We start from the raw sequence: 16,037 nt of genomic DNA, 5'->3' as shown, positions 1-16,037 counted from the left end.
AAGCATTCTAAGAGTTAGGAGGTGGTAGCAGCCACTAATCTTAAAGATTAGGCTTAAAACCGATGAAGATTACTTCTGCTGTATTCTACTGCTTAGGTAGACAGTCAGCCCAGATTTAATGGGAGGAGAATTGAACTCCATCTCCCTCGTGGAGAAAGGGACCAAAATTTGTGACCATTTTTAATCCAGTACACAGACCTAAGAAACAAACAAAAACTAAAACTATGACAGTTGTTGGATGAGTTAATTTGTCTATACTTTCCACCTCCCAAGACTCATGATAATAGATCATCAATTAAGAAAAAAGTACAATATACAGTGAAATTTAAAAAAGTCACTCCAGTTCCCATTTTTCTTAAACAATATTCCTTTTCTGTTATTTATATAGTTTAATTTTTAAGGTTTAATTGTGCATACAACTCTTTAAATCATTTTTGTGTTTTTTTTTAATTTTATCTTTCATAAGTTCCCATGCACTGATGTTATTATTCTATTTCTAGAAGTGAGATTATTATATCTGAGGGTATGTATAATTTAAATTTTGATACTTGTTGCCAAACTGCCTAGATAATATTAATTTGTAACCCAACTTTTAGTGCAGGATGTAAATAACATTTGCCCATAACCTTGCTACCAGAAGGTGTAAATCACTGCTCCTGGTTAACCTGTGGCAAAAGTTGATAGGGTGCTTTTATTCTTAACTTCTTTAATACCTACTTAAGCCCTTTGTGCATTTTGGGGAGAGTGTTTTATTTTCTTTTTCTTATTGGTCTCCAGAAGCTTTTTGTATGCTATAGATTAATTATTTCTTTCAGTTTTGCTTATTCATTTAAACAATTCTTGTGAAGAATAATTACATTTTTATGTACTTCCGTATATTAGTCTTTTTCTTTACAATTTTATGTCTTGGCAAAAACAAGTTTGAACTCAGTTCTCCCTTGTCATATTTTTATAACTCTGGTCAATTTTCCATTAGTTTCAAATATAGAATTTTTGTACATTATACTTATTGTTGGTGGGGAAAAATCAGTAGAACAATAAATTCCTTAGCAATTATACAGATGTATATTTTGGGAATTAATTTCAGAATTTCTCTATTTCTTATAATGGAATTGATGTTTTGGATTTGGCAAGTTTCTGTCCTAGACAGTACCAGAGAATCAAGGTGAATAAAGAAATTGTTCCTTGTTGTCAGTGTTACACTTTCTCACAGAATGAAACTTTTAGTGATTTTTCTTTTTAAATTGAAGTATAGTTGATTTACAATGTTGTGTTAATTTCTGGTGTACAGCATAGTGATTCATTTATACATATGTATATTCCTTTTCATATTTTTATTATAGGCCATTGCAAAGTATTAAGTATCATTCCCTGTGCTATACAGTATGACCTTGTTGTTTATCTGTTTCGTATATAGTAGTTAGTATCTGCTAATCCCAAACTCCTAATTTATCGCTCCCCCAACCTTTCCTTTTTGGTAACTGTAAGTTTGTTTTCTATGTTTGTGAGTCTGTGTTTTGTAAATAAGTTCATTTGTGTCCTTTTTTTAGATTCTACATAGAAGTAATATCATATGTTATTTTTCTTTCTGGCTTACATTACTTAGTATGACAGTCTCCAGATCCATCCATGTTGCTGCCAGTGGCATTATTTTATTCTTTTTTATGGCTGAGTAGTATTCCATTGCATATATATGCCACAGTTTCTTTTTTTTTTAAAACATTTTTTACTGATTTATAATCATTTTACAGTATTGTGTCAAATTCCAGTGTTCAGCACAATTTTTCAGTTATACACGAACATATATATATTCATTGTCACATTTTTTTCTCTGTGAGCTACCATAAGATTTTGTGTATATTTCCCTGTGCTATACAGTGTAATCTTGTTTATCTATTCTACAATTTTGAAATCCCATCTATCCCTTCCCACCCTCCACCCCCTTGGCAACCACAAGTTTGTATTCTATGTCTATGAGTCTATTTCTGTTTTGTATTTACGCTTTGTTTTGTTTGTTTTTGTTTTTGTTTTTTAGATTCCACATATAAGTGATCTCATGAGGTATTTTTCTTTCTCTTTCTGGCTTACTTCACTTAGAATGACATTCTCCAGGAGCATCCATGTTGCTGCAAATGGCGTTGTGTTGTCAGTTTTTCTGGCTGAGTAGTATTCCATTGTATAAATATACCACATCATCTTTATCCAGTCACCTGTTGATGGACATTTAGGCTGTTTCCATGTTTTGGCTATTGTAAATAGTGCTGCTATGAACATTGGGGTGCAGGTGTCATCCTGAAGTAGGGTTCCTTCTGGATATAAGCCCAGGAGTGGGATTCCTGGGTCATACGATAAGTCTATTCCTAGTCTTTTGAGGAATTTCCACACTTTTCCATAGTGGCTGCACCAAACTGCATTCCCACCAGCAGTGTAGGAGGGTTCCCCTTTCTCCACAGCCTCTCCAGCATTTGTCATTTGTGGATTTTTGAATGATGGCCATTCTGACTGGTATGAGGTGATACCTCATTGTAGTTTTGATTTGCATTGCTCTGATAATTAGCGATATTGAACTTTGTTTTTCATGTACCTAGTGGCCATTTGTATGTCTTTATTGGAGAAATGTTTGTTTAGGTTTTCTGACCACTTTTGGATTGTTTTTTGTTGTTGTTGTTACTAAGTTGTATGAGCTGTTTGTATATTCTGGAAAGTAAGCCCTAGTCAGTCACATCATTTGCAAATATTTTCTCCCATTCTGTGGGTTGTTTTCATTTTATTTATGATTTTTTTTTTCTGTGCAAAGGCTTATCAGTTTAATTAGGCCCCATTTGTTTATTTTTGTGTTTGTTTCTACTACCTCAGTAGACTGCCTTGGGAGGACATTGTTATGATTTATATCAGAGAATGTTTTGCCTATGTTCTCTCCTAGGAGGTTTATGGTGTCTTATGTTTACGTCTTTAAGCCACTTTGAGTTTATTTTTGTGTATGGGATGAGGGAGTGTTCTAATTTCGTTGATTTACATGCGGCTGTCCAGTTTTCCCAACACCACTTGTCAAAGACACTGTCTTTTCTCGATTGTATATTCTTGCCTCCTTTGTTGAAGAGTAATTGACCGTAAGTGTGTGGGTTCATTTCTGGGCTCTCTGTTCTGTTCTGTTGATCCATATGTCTGTTTTTATGCCAATACCATGCTGTTTTAATTACTGTAGCTTTCTAATATTGCCTGAAGCCTGGGAGGATTATTCCTCCAGCTTTGTCCTTTTTCTTCAGGATTGCTTTGGCAATTCTGGCTCTTTTGTGATTCCATATTCATTTTAGGTTTATTTGTTCTAGTTCTTTGAAAAATGTCCTGGGTAATTTGATAGGGATTGCATTAAATCTGTAGATTACTTTAGGTAGTATGGCCATTTTAACAATATTAGTTCCTCCAATTCAAGACCGTGGGCTATCTTTCCATTTCTTTAAATCATCTTTAATTTCCTTAATCAGTATTTTATAGTTCTCTGCATACAAATCTTTCACCTCCTTGGTCAGGTCTATTCCTAAGATTTTTTTTTTCTTTTTTGATGCAATTTTTAAAGAAATTGTTTTTTACTTTCATTTTCTGATACTTTATTGTTAGTGCAGCAGATTTCTGTGTGTTAATCTTGTACCCTGCTACCTTGCTGAATTTGCTTCTCAGCTCTAGTAGTTTTTGTGTGGAGTCTTAAGGGTTTTCTGTATATAGTATTATGTTATTTACATCTAGTAGCAATTTTACCTCTTCTCTTTCAGTTTGGATCTCTTTTGTTTTCTTTTTCTTGCTTGCTGTGAGTAGAATTTCCAATACTATGTTGAGGTAGTGACTTAAATATAAAAATATGAAACGGTTTAAAATTGAAAATAAGATACTATGGTCAGGTAGGTTGTAGGGAGAAAGTTAATTCCTTGAAAAGAATTAGAAATTCTAGAAAAAAAAAGTTTTTTTCTTAAGTGCTAACATGACGGTAAGAAATTACCAGGCCAAAATCTACATGAAGGTAGGAATTCAGCAAAGTAAGCAGAATATTAAAACTGCTTTTCCTCTGAGGACATTTGCCACGTTCTAGGAAACTTTTACTTTGGTTTTGAAGGGCTCAGAAAGCACAGCATAAAGAAATTAAAGCTAAGATAGGCCCAAGGAGAGGAGTCTGATAGGAAATCCTTAACCTATAAAAACTGGGACTCCAAAGAGCGTCCACAGACAGTGCTTAAACCTGGATTAAAATCCTTACCATCCTCGTGCTCTCAGGAATCTTCAAGAACAGCTGCCTCGGACCTGAAAAAAAAACCTGTTCTTAAGGAGTCATAACCATAGGTCTTCCCTGTTCCTGATTTGCAGGTCATGTTCAGTGTTGCCTGGGTGGTACAAACCTTGCCTCAAGTTGTGAATTTAAAGTGGTTCTAGGTACCTTGGAGAAGCAAATAAAAGTCCTCTCAGGTAGAATATGTTTTTATCATAGGTCCTAGGGAATTCCTACAAATAATTTCCCAAAGAATTAGCTTACAATAAAATATAACCAAACACAGACGGAAATAAGTCACCATAAGTGAAAAACAGCAGAAACAACTGACTGAAGTAGGTCCACAGAAACCTCAGATTTTGGAATTACCAGACAGCAATTATAAAACAACATTATATTTACAAAAAGATGGAAAATATCTGCAAGGAGTGAGAAATTTGGCAGATTTGAAAAAGATCTGAACAAAACTTCTAGAAACAAAAAATACTAATGAAAAACTTAGTGTGGTTGATGATAGATTAAATACAACTAAAGAGAATTAATGCATAGGACATAGGAGAGAAATTATTCAGAATGTAGCATGAAAGACAGAGAAATGTATAAAAAGAAAGGGACTGAGATTTATAGAACATAGAATTAGAAGGTCTAATAGTATTTCATCAGTTTTCTAATTGTGAAAGGGAGAAATAATGGGAGAGGAGGCAATGTTTGAAGATAACCTAGCTGAGGATTTTTCAGAACTGGTGAAAAACAGCAGTCCACAAATTGATTAAGTTCTGAGAAATACAAGCAGAATGGCTAAAAGGAAATATACATTTAGACATACCATAGTGACATGGAGAGTACCACCAACAAAGAGAGTATCTTAAAAATTGGCAGTGAACAAAAAGCAGATTACTTTTAAAGTAGTTGTGGCAGTTACACTGACAGCTTAGGAGGAGAAATGGAAGTCAGAAAACAGTGGGATGGTATCTCATGATGCTGGGAAAAAAATGGCCAGCTTAGTACTCTGTGCCCAGTAGAAATGCATTTCAAGAATAAGGGTGAAATAAAGACATTGTCAGACAGAATTGTAAAATATTACTCTCTGATTTTAAAGAAAACATGGATAGATATATTTTCTGATTGGTCCTGACATTTAGAATGAAAGATGCTAATAGAACTAAGCAGTTCTGAGCTTCACATAGTTATTTTGACCTTAGAAAATTATTATATTTATACTTAAACAGAGATACTGTTTTGCAATATTTTTACCAGTATAATACTCCAACTTTTGGATCTTTGCTCTGTTAAGAATCTTCAGTGTTGTTGCTGGAAACCTTTTGCAGTGATTAATGGATACTTTGAGTCTTGCTCAATCAATAATAAAATTTTTAATATTCACAGTTTTATATATTAAAGGTTAAGACAAGAAGAATTTGGAAAAAATTGTACCTTAGTGTTTGCAAAAATAACTTCTGGAAATGACTTTATTCTCATCTCCTGTCCCAAATGCAGATTTCTGGGGAAAAAAATAGTGGAGGATGGTTTTTAACCCATGAACAAGGTTAGTATAAATAAGAGTCTGGAATAGTAGGAAGAACAAATAGACCTTAAAGTTAGTTAGATGGACCTGGATTAGAATCTGGCTCTACCATTTAGTAATTCAGTCTTGGTCCTGTGACTTAACCCTCTGACACTTAGTTTTCTTATCTGTAAAATGGGGATAAGGCTGCCTTGCAGGTCTGTCATGGGGAATAATGTTTATAAAAAGCCCTGAGTACAGCCTGGATCATTGTTACTATTGAGTGACAGAACAGTGAATTGAATCTGGCAGAGAATTTGAAATTGTTTACAAATGACAAAAAAAGTTGATCATACTTTTAATGTTGAAGAGTCATGGACACTGAAAACAATGATACATTTTTTTGAAGTTAAGAAATTGTCAGCATGTGGCTTCACCTGTTGAGTTGATGGTTAATTTTGCATCACATCAGCTGTGTAAGCTGCCTGCAGGTTAGGTGGCTTCCCATTCTTCATGGTGGGTAAGGAGGAAAGATGCGATCAGTGACTTTATTTATAAAGTTAAAAAGACTTCCAGCCACAACAACAACAACACACACACACACACACACACACACAATCTATATCTGTATCTGTCTCTCTCTCCCCCATGGTTAAAATTCATGGCGACGGTTAATTTATGGTAAACCTGAATATTTTAGGAATTTGATACAAAAAATGGTTATAAAGTATGTGCTTAAAACTATGGTTTAGTTTTCAGAAGTTAAATTCATTGGTCTCCAATAATTTAGAGTAAGAGCTGTCAGAGCATCCTAATTATTGCTATTTGAATTGAGAAATCTAACTTCTATAAAATATTTAGATCTAAATTTTCCTTTCTCTGCTGCTGCTTGTTTATAGTCAAGACGTGAAATACAACCTTTTATAATGTGGAATTACTAGTTCACCTTGCACGTTCTTTTCTAGTTTTTTTGTTCTTTATTCAGTTACCCCTCATTGAGTAGTGATAACTGTGTAGAATATATTATCTGATTGCATTTTCAACCATATTTCTTATTATGGCAAAATTTTAAAAAATTTTAATGAAGGCAGTTCGGAGATTTTTATTTTTGGAACATGACATCATTTTTAGATTATTGGTAATAGAGATATATTTGTAGCGTTTGAATTTATTCAGGTTACAGAGACAAAGACTAAAAACAAATTAGGAACTTCTTTGTCTTTCATTGAAGTTCTAGAACTTCCAATCAAATACTTTGAAAATGTTTGAGTAGAGATAATGACACAACTTTATCTAAATAGACACATGCACAAATGCTTCCTCTTAAACATCTTAAATGTTTTAATTTTCTTGATTTACTTGAGACACTCATGTGATACAGGAATTGAGTAGCAGCAAATTTTGGTGCAGTTAGATCACGTTAGTGCTGCTTTTGATCTTGGAGGTAATTCCTTATAATCACAGACTTTAAAGAACGTTAAGATTATACTTTCTAAGCTGATATATTTTGCATTAGTAAAAATACGTAGGATTAGAAAAGATACTGTATGAAATTCCTGTAGACAGTTTTTTTTTTTCTTGTTGTTTACATTTGACTTTGTTTTTCATATTTTGAGCTTTGGTTGTTTATATTCCACCAGCTGGTGATTTCTTTTTAACTAGTGGTTGTACTATGTGAAAAATTATAGGTTAAATTTGAATGAGCCCCTATTTTGTCTCTTATCTCTTCTAATCTTTTATATTGCAAACATGAGTTATTTCATGATATCAAACTCTTTGTGAATCAAAGTCATTCCTCATCAGAATAAAAATTACTAGTATAACCTGTAAGTTAGTATTTATTCATATAATTCTTCAGTACTCTAGTTTGACTCTTTTGCAGAATCAAAGAGATTTTTAGGTACAGTCATATCTTTACATTCTACAAAACTATTAAGAACACTGATTGATTAAAATCTGGTTTTAAGTTCATCCAGTAGTCTATTTTTAAAAATAGGATTTTCTAGCTACTAATGATTGCTTATAAAAAACAAGTAATGCTATCAGAGTTTACTAGGTTACTTTTGTCGTGTTTTGCTGAGAAAACATTCAATTTTTGACATACTAAGTCATATTCTAGATTTGTAGTGGAAAACAGTGTAGTCTGTCCTTACTGACTTAACAATGTGGGTCGCTACTGTAGAATTCTGCAGAAAGCTTTCAGTTGAAACACTGTAGTATTTTTGGTCTAAAATATTATCTTTTATGAAATAGTTACACAGAAAATTATTCAGCAATCATTGCTGTATTGAGAAGATCAGTGAAATTTGGTGAAAAATGTTTTTCATAATTAAGTTGATTATATTTATGAAATTGTCATATTTGATGATAACAAGGGATTATTGTTAATATTGTTTGTTCTGATGGCATTGTGTTTATGTAAAAATGGAGTCTGTAGTTTTTATATTGTTTCAGTAAGTTGGGATAAAATTATAGGAAGTTTGAGACAGATGAATAAATACAGTAAAATTGGAGAATTTGTTGAGTTTGGTTATGTATGTATAGGGATTCATTATTTTATTGTCAGTTTTGTATATGTTTATAAAACGTTATTATAAAAATCAATTACAGGTTATCAGGGCTAATAGGGAGGGGTGATGGAGAGTTATTATTTTAAATGGTACGGAGTTTCTGTTTGGGGTGGTGAAGAAGTTCTGAAAATGAATACAGGTGATGGTGGCACAGCATTGTGAAAGTACTTAATGCTACTGAATTTTACAATTAAAATGGTTAGAAATAGTACATTTTAATTTAATTTTTATTAAAATTAAAATTACTGTGTTTTACCATAATAATAAAAGTATCTAATAAAAATAACCGCTATGAGCCGTCATACTTTAGGGAAAACCTTTGGGGGCATAAGGTGCCTTTTCTTTTCCCTTCCTTTTATTTTTCTCATTAACTTTTTCCTCCTTCATTATGCAGAGGAAGAGGGAGGAAAAGCACTCATGTCGCATGGGCACTTACTGAATGGTGTTGGGTTCTAAAGTGATGTTCAGACTGCACGTTAATGCTTTGTGAGGTCACTTTGGTGGGTTGCTTCCAGCATTTAAAAAAATGAGGAAATATCCAGTACATTGTGCACAGCATAAATGTGGTGATCAGCACATTTTGTTTTAGTTCTATAACGTGTATATGTGTACTGAGTTGTGATGTGACATGTATTCCTTCAGTGGAGTGAGCATTTTTAAAAAAGAAGTAATATGGAGGATTTCGGGGATTGCTAGGAAGGAAATGTCAAAATTTGTACACGTGGCCTGGGATAATAATTCAGATTTCACCAAGTTTTCAGACATTAATCAGACAACTAGGAGGAATAATTAACCAAGATCTGACAAGGCTTGTCTGTCAGCATGTGATGATAAGTCATGTACAAAGGTTTGGGAGTGGGCTGGTTGGTGGCTTGGTGATGCTGATCTCATTTTAGGACTTTTGTATCAGTGAGAAATGTTTATTAGTTACACACTTCTTGGAGAAATGTTTATTACTTACACACTTTTTGAGGTAGGTCCTTTTTGTAATCTTTATTTGCAGAGCTTGACACGTTGTAGATGCTAAGTAAAGCTCTCTTTATATTCATTCAAAAAGTATTACTTATGTTAAAATGTGTGAAAGTTTGATAAATACAATTTAAAATACTAGGGGTGGTGGGTATGGCTCAGTGGTAGAGCCCATGCTTAGGTTCAATACCCAGTACCTCCATTAAAAAGAAAAAGAAGGCTATAAAAAAAAAAAACCCTAACTAGAGATGTCATGTTGTTTTTGCCTTTTCTTTTTGGTAGTGGCTTGAAATCACCCACAGGGAATATTATTCCAGAGAGGGCAGGGCAAAGACACTAGAGCCAGACAAGACTGAACTCAAATTTTGCTTCTCCTCTTTGCTAGAGCAATTAATTATGTAACCTTTTTGGGTTTCCATCTCCTCACTGTGAAATTGCTTGGTAGGGTTTTAGGAAAAATGAAGTGATTTACATAAAATGCCAGGCAGTGCATAGTTGCTCAGTATATATTTCTTATTAATGTCAGGCCCCTGTTTCTTTACAGATCTCACCCTTTCAGAGTCTGTCATCTTAAACTGATCTTTTGCTTTAGTTGAGGATTATTGTCTAATATTTTTCTGTGAAGATACAGTACAAACTAATTCAGTGATTAAGAAATATTGTTTATTAACAGAATAAAAACAAATAATAAATGTTCCCTCTGCTCTAGAAGTGTTTCATTTCCTGAAATATTTTATGGGTGGTGAGTTAGACTAGCTCTACTTAAGGAATTTGAGTTTATGATTACAGAAAAAGGGAGTTGAGAAGTCCAGTAATAATCCATTGTTAACACTAAACTGTTTACAAATTGTACCCTTGTTCCTTATGGTTAAAGCAACTCTTCAACTGTAACATTTTATGATCTTTTTAAAAATATGAAATAAGATTAATTTTTAAAGGTATATATTTCAACTGATTAGTTGGATTTGTCTTGAAAAAGGACTGAATTTCGTGAATTTGAATGATAAGTCACTGACAGAAAGGCTTTAACTTTTTTTTCCCTCTGAACAGATGTCTTGGCCTGCAGTGACTCCAACTCCCATATTCCTTCCAATTTTCTCCTTTACTGAGTAAGTTTTTAAAAAGTGACATTTTTATTATGAGTGATTGACTTAATTCAGGCAAACACTGCAGCTAAGACTTCATTCCAGTGTAGAACACTTTGGTATCAATAAAATGCTAGATTCTTTATTTTCACTTTTACGAATTTAATGCATGGTTCCTTTTCTTCCCCTCCCACCCCCCATAACTGTATTAAGAATAATATTTTTATGTAATAAGCTTTCTTCAGGATTAAAAATTTTTATGCTTTGGTATGCTGTGGTGTTAACACTATTTGATACAAATGTTTAAATGATACTTAAACACGGAATCAGTCAGGATTCATCCGGAAAATGGTAACCACAGTAGGTCTTTTCAAGGGTCTTTCACAGTAGGTTCAATCCAAGAAATGGATGCACTGGTAATTGATCAGAAGCCAAAAGGGCCTGTGAAACAAACCAGATATTAACAACTCTTGGAAGCCTCTGTGATCCCATTAAGGCTCTAGGAAGATGAGAAAAGCTGGTGTGGGTGGGCTACCGCCATGGCTAGGACTGCCTGATGGAAGCCAGGACAGCAGAGGACAGGGCTGTCTGGAGGACACTGGAGTTAGGGAAGAGACAAAGCTTCTGCCAAGGGTGTGTCAGGAGGGAGGGAGAATGGAGGAGAAATACTTGGGTTTTTCTCTCTTCTGCCTTCTTTTACCATCAGTGCCTCTCCACTGGCCAAATCTGCCTGGAAGTCAGAGGGCAAGGTTGCTTGGGAAATGCAGTTGCCTGTGATACAGAGCAGCACAGGGTAAGTCTGGGGAAATGCATCTGAAAGCATAGCATTTGGTTGAGTAACTCAAGAACTTTGTTGCTAGTGTCTAATATTCATCAACATACCTGTGCATGGGGCATTAGCTATTAAGAAGACTGCTAAAAAAAAAAGCAAACAAAAAACTTACCCCCCAAAAAACTTTTTTTTTAACAGTGGAAAGAAATAAATCCTTGAAAACCAATATTAAGATCAGCATTTCAGTTCAGTTAAAACATTTACTGAATGGCACTAATTAAGTAAATGAGATACAAAGTCGAAACACTTAGTTGTTGATTTGGGGGCACTCACAGCCTACTGGAAGAATTTTTTTTTTAAAGGATACTTTTAATTTTAGAATCTCAGTAGAATGTGTGGTAAGTTAGAGATGGGCACATGTGTTGTGGGAACTCAAGGAAAGAGCTGCTGTTAATCCAGTCTTGTGGTTTATGGAATGCTTTCAGGAGTTGGGAAACCTGAGCTGAGCTTTAAAGCATTGTTCAGACCTGGTAAAAAGAGATGGCAGGGACGCTGCTGGGAGAATGAGTGGCTTGAGCAAAGGCTCCTAAGCCTGAAAGCCTAAAGCTCATGTGGGAAATTTCAGTCCGTGTTGCTGAGCATCAAGTGGGGCTCATAAGATGGGGCCAGGGAGCCAGGGAGAGACCAGGTTATTTTTATTCTCAAACTGATAGGGAGCTACTGAAGGTGGGGTGCCCTGATTAACTTTGGGCAGACCTGTGAAGAGCACATTGTACCAGTCGAGGTAATAGAGGAGATATGGACATAAACTCTCAAAGTTGTCTTTATGTCTCAGAGTCATTTGTTTCGTCTAAGTGTCTCCTAGTGCCAAGCTTCTCAGTCCATGTCCCACTTTGATATATCCTTCCTTTATCTCATTTGAAAATTCAAAGTAAGTAATACGATTTTTAAAACAAAGAGATGGACAGAATGCTGTTTAATTTTTAAATTACACATGCCTCCCTGGATGTTCTGAGTTATTTGTCCTTGGGACTCTGGGGCTAGAAACAGAGGAGGTCCCAGACCCTGACCTCTGGTAGCAGGCATGGGGACCACCCGCTGATCCTGGCCCAGGATGCTCTGGAGTGCCTGCAGGGTGCTTTGCTTTCCCGGATCCAGGCAGTAATTTCCTGTAGAAATTGCCTGGAGAAAAATTTCCTCTGTTCGCTAATGTAGCTTCTGATATTGAAGAGTGACAGATTTGCAGTGTGACATTTAATTTTAGTAAATATATCTTTTAAAATACCAAAATCCTGCATTTGAATAAGATCCACTTTACACATTGATTTTAATGTATATTCTCTAATTTATTCTGATAATAAATGTGAGATAGGTGTTATTAGTGCTATTTTCTTTCTTTCTTTACACACTCCAGCCTATGTTATCTTACTCAAACTTCAGTGGGATTTCTACTATATCAGATGAGCAAGACAGAATTTTTGTCCTCAAGAAGCCTGTAATTCAATATGGGTCAACAGACATTATCATAATACGTGGCGTAAGAAATAAGTTAACTAGAAATAAAAACACTGTATTGAGGGACTTCAGAGGAAGAAGATATTTACTATATTTCACTGTGTCTAGGCTTATATTTTTTTAACACTCCTAAAATTGGCAGATGTTTTACAATTTGATGGCATCTTAGACTTGAAAAGTATACTTGGAAAGAAAAATACAGACATAGGTCTTGGAGGGTGAGGGATTTAGTTAAGGTGGAGAAAACAGCTCCTGGGCAAGAGAGCCATGGCCATGGGGTGCTGAGGGGGTGCTGAGCGCTTTTGGGAGGCTGCTGTTTAGGGCTGGAGACACGAGAAGTGACATTAGGTGGGATGCATCCACTCTGTAGAGGGTTTGGAATATGAAGCTGTGGAGGTGGAATTTTCTTCTGCAGTGAGTGGAAGCTCTGGAAGGGTTTGGAAAGAGAAAACATGGTACATATTACATTGTGAATTTCTTGACCTGTATTTGGGAACATAATGCTGAACTGGAAAAGAGGAATTGAAGGAAGGGAAATTGAGCTGTTTTGAACAGGCACCTCCCCAGTTTTCCAAAGTCGGCTTTATGCCACTTAGCTTTTATGAAAGACCTACATTAGTCCCTGTTTCTGTGCACTGGAAGAAATATGAAGAGGATTTTTGCTTTTATGAAAAAGGAGAAAAGTGGGAATAGTGGTCAGCCTTTGTTTTGCAGCCAGCTGTTCCAGAGGCAGTGCACTAAGCAGCGGGAGCAGCGCCGCCAAGCTCCTCCCTTGGAACCACACTCAGCATCTCAGCATCAAGAGGCCATATCTTTGAACTGTGTCTCTGAGCATCTGTGCTTTATCTTGATTTATTTTCTGCCCCCGTTAGCAAGATGTGTCCTGAGGTAATTGCTTTTTTGCTTCCTGCCATTTCAGCTTGTGAAAGCTTTCATGGGAACAGTCTGCTTGTGGGTAGTGGGGGAAACCTGTAGCTTTCTTAACGCCTTTTTTGGGTCATTCATTGCAGGTATGTAAGAACACAGCTGATTTTCATGTATTGATCTTGTACCCTGCAACTTTGCTGAATTGTTTATTAGCTTTAGTGGCTTCCTTCTGGATTCTTTGGGATTTTAAAAATAATGTATCGGATCATATCATTTGTGAATAGAGATAGTTTTACTTCTTTCTTTCCAAATTAGATGCCTTTTATTTCTCATTTTCTTGTCTAATTGCTCTGGCTAGAACTTCCAGTGCATTGTTGAACTGCAGTGTTAAAAATGAGCATCCTAGTCTTTTTCCTGATTTTGGGGGAAGAATTGTCTTTCGTATGGAGTATGCTGTTAGCTACCGATATTTTTTAGCTGCCTTTTATGATGTTGAGGCATTTCCCATCAGTTTCTAGTTTTCTCACTGTTTTTATCATTAAAGAGTGGTCTGGATGCTGTTAAATGCATTTGCTGCCTCAACTGATACGATTGTTTTTACTCCCCTTCATTCTGTTAATGTGTATTGTTACATCAGCTGATTTGCTTATGTTGAATCATCCTTGAATTCCTGGGGTAAATCCCACTTGGTAATAATGTATAATCCTTTTAATGTGCTGTTGAATTCAGTTTGCTAGAACTTTGAGGATTTTTGCATTTATTTTCACGAGGGGGATTGGTCTTTAGTTTTCTTTTCATGTGATGCCTTTGTCCTTTGTATCAGGGTAATGTTAGCTTCACAAAATGAGTTAGGAAGTATCCTCTCTGATTTTTTTGGAAAGAGTTTGAAAAGAACTGGTGTTAACTTTTTAAATGTTTGGTATAATTCACCAGTGAAGCCATCTGGTCATAGACTTTTCTTTGTGGGGAGGTTTTGATTACTGATTCAACCGTTTTGGTAGTTTAGGTCATTGACATTTTTCCAGTTCTTGAGGTTAGTTTAGCTAATTTTGTGTTTCTAGGAATTTGTCCATTCATCTTGGTTATCTAATTTGTTGGCATGTAATTGTTCACAGTATTTTCTTATAATCCTTCTTATTTCTCTAAGTTCTATAGTAATGTTTCCACTTTCGTTTGTGATTTTAGTTATTTGTATCTCACTTATTGTTCTTCTAGCTAAGTGTTTATCCATTTTATTGATCTTTATCAGTGTTATTGATAAAGTTCTTTAAAGAACAGCTTTGATTTTGTTGATTTTCTATTGTTTTTTAATTTTTTTTTAATCTCTAATCTTCATTACTTCTATCCTCCTGATAGCTTTGGGTTTAGTTTGCTTTCTTCAGTCCTCAAGGTATGAAGTTAGGTTATTGATATGAGATCTTTCTTCTTTCTAATGTAGGCATTTACAGCTGTAAATATCCTTCTGAGCACTTTCTTCACTGCATCCCATAAGTTTTGTTATATTGTGTATTTGTTCTGATTCATCTCTGATGTCTGATTTCTCTCATAATTTCTTCTCTGACCAGTTGATTGTTTAAGACTGTATTAATTTCCACATATTTATGAAATTTCCTTCTGTTTTTGATGCCTAACTTTATTCCATTATGGTCAGAGAAGATATTTGTGTAATTTCATTAATTTAAATTAATGAGTTATTTTGTGGCATAACAAATGGTCTTTCCTGGATAATGTTCCATGAGTACCTGAGATGAATGTGTATTCTGCTGTTCTGTGGAGTGTCTATAAATGTTTTTTAACCCTACAAGTTGGTTTGTAGTGTTGCTCATGTGCTCTGTTTTCTTACTGATCTCCTTTCTAGATGTTTTGTCCATTATTGAAAGTGGGAGATCGAAGTCTCCAAATATTATTATAGAACTGTTTATTTTTCAATTCTGTTGTTTGTTCTCCATTTACATTGAAAGTAGTTACTGATAAGGAAGCACTTATTTCTGCTGTTTTGTTAATTTGTTTTCTGTATGTCGTATCTTTTCTGCCCCTCATTTCCTCCATTACTGTCTTCTTTTGTGTTTGATTGATTTTTTGGAATGATGAAAAGAACTATATTGATTCTCTTCTCATTTCCTATGAGGAGAAACTATTAACATTCTAAATTTACAACAATGTAGTTCAGATTGATACTAGCTTAACTGCAATAGCATACAGATGTCTGCTTCTGTAACACCTCTATTTTACCACCCTTTATGTTGTTTTTGTCACAAATTACATGTTATACATTGTATGCCAGTAACATAGATTAATCAGTTTTAAAATGTAGTTTTCTTTTAAATCTTGCAGGAAATTTTTAAAAAATGAGATTCCAAACCAATAATACAGTAATAATGGTCTCTATGTATTTGCCCATGTGTTTACCTTCACTGAAGATCTTTATTTCTTTGTATGGCTTTGAGTTACTTTCTAGCATTGTTTCATTTCACTTGAAGACTTCCATTATCTTTAC

The 16,037-nt window shown here is 34.8% G+C and overlaps 1 protein-coding gene across 7 annotated transcripts in view; it reads left to right on the top strand.

Annotated features, from left to right (window-relative positions):
- The window catches only part of TBC1D5 (TBC1 domain family member 5), a 498,316-nt gene that overhangs the window by 13,559 nt on the left and 468,720 nt on the right, over positions 1-16,037 (top strand). For 2 of the 7 annotated variants that reach the window (XM_064490968.1, XM_031469977.2), the window contains exon 2: positions 10,352-10,410. The exons of 3 other annotated variants lie outside the window; for them this stretch is intronic. The gene's annotated coding sequence lies outside the window, so the exon portion shown is untranslated. Of the gene's footprint in view, positions 1-10,351; positions 10,411-11,092; positions 11,180-16,037 lie in introns of all 7 variants that reach the window. 2 more of the 7 variants (XM_031469904.2, XM_064490953.1) reach the window with 2 other exon arrangements.

The sequence above is a fragment of the Camelus dromedarius genome, chromosome 2 (assembly GCF_036321535.1).
Source record: "Camelus dromedarius isolate mCamDro1 chromosome 2, mCamDro1.pat, whole genome shotgun sequence".
Classification (NCBI taxonomy): Eukaryota; Metazoa; Chordata; class Mammalia; order Artiodactyla; family Camelidae; genus Camelus; species Camelus dromedarius.
The sequence above is the reverse complement of the archived record's forward strand: the minus strand, read 5'-3'. Positions and strand labels throughout refer to the sequence as shown.